General features: G+C 37.5%; 1 pseudogene; it reads left to right on the top strand.

The window, feature by feature from the left end:
• Positions 1-880: 880 nt before the first annotated feature.
• The window catches only part of LOC105512867, a 1,163-nt pseudogene continuing 881 nt past the window's right edge, over positions 881-1,162 (top strand).

The following is a 1,162-nucleotide window of genomic DNA, read 5'->3' as shown; positions in this document are numbered from 1 at the left end:
GAGAAAAATTTTGGTGTTGTGATGACTTTTTAGAAATAACACCAAAGGCAAGATCCATGACAAAAAGAATTAGACTTCATTAAAATTTAAAAATTCTGCTCTGTAAAAGAAACTGTCAAGAGAATGAAAAAACAAGGCATAGATTAGAAGAAAACATTTCCAAAAGATATACCTGGTAAAGGACTATTGCCTAAAATACACAAAGATCACCTAAATCTCAACAATAAGGAAAACATCCCTGTTAAAATATGGGCCAAATACCTTAACACACACTTCACCAAAAAAGATATAGAGATGGAAAGGAAGCATAGGAAAAGTTGCTCCACACCATATGTCATCAGGGAAATGAAAATTAAAACACTGAAATATCACTACATGCCTATTAGAATGGCTAAAACCCAGAACCCTGACAACACGGAATGCTCACAAGGACGTAGGGCAACAGGAATTCTTATTCATTGCTTCTGGGAGAGCAAAATGGTACAGCTACTTTGGAAAACAGTTTGGCAGTTTGTCACAAAACTTAGCATACTCATATATATAATTCTGAAATCATGCTTATTACTATTTACCCAAATGAGTTAAAAATTTAAATATACTAATTGGCGTGGCAGTGTCCAGGGCTGGTGTCCCCCGTGGAGGCAGGGGGAAGCTGTGTATGGATGTCCTTGTGTTTCAGAAAAGCACAGAGCAACATTTTGTAGAGAAGATAGAGAAGTACTGGAAAACAGTACAATCAAGTGCTTTTTATAAATGTTTGAATTTGTTCCTACACAAGTCCTGTGGGGTACTTAGCTCCAATCTGATCAAGCATTTTTATGGATGGCTCAGATATAGACATACCAGGTGGTTTCACGAAGCAGGGGCAGATACTTGTTAGATGATACTGCTACCAGGGACAGAGCTGGTCTGGAGGCTGCTACAGCTCTGCAGACACTTGCTGCTGGCAGCTGTCGACCAAGGGCATCCAGAAGCATTATAAGCATGCTGTCAGGCAGAGTTTCCAGCTTCATTCAGATGAAGACAACCCTGAGAGAATCCAGTAGATGACTTAAAAAGCCATTGAAGATGCTGACTGGGTCATGAACAAATATATATATGCACACACATATAATATATGTATAATATATGTTATATATTTTATTATTTTAATATGTAAATA

The sequence above is a fragment of the Colobus angolensis genome, unplaced genomic scaffold (genome assembly GCF_000951035.1).
Source record: "Colobus angolensis palliatus isolate OR3802 unplaced genomic scaffold, Cang.pa_1.0 Scaffold104, whole genome shotgun sequence".
Lineage (NCBI taxonomy): Eukaryota > Metazoa > Chordata > Mammalia > Primates > Cercopithecidae > Colobus > Colobus angolensis.
The sequence above is the reverse complement of the archived record's forward strand: the minus strand, read 5'-3'. Positions and strand labels throughout refer to the sequence as shown.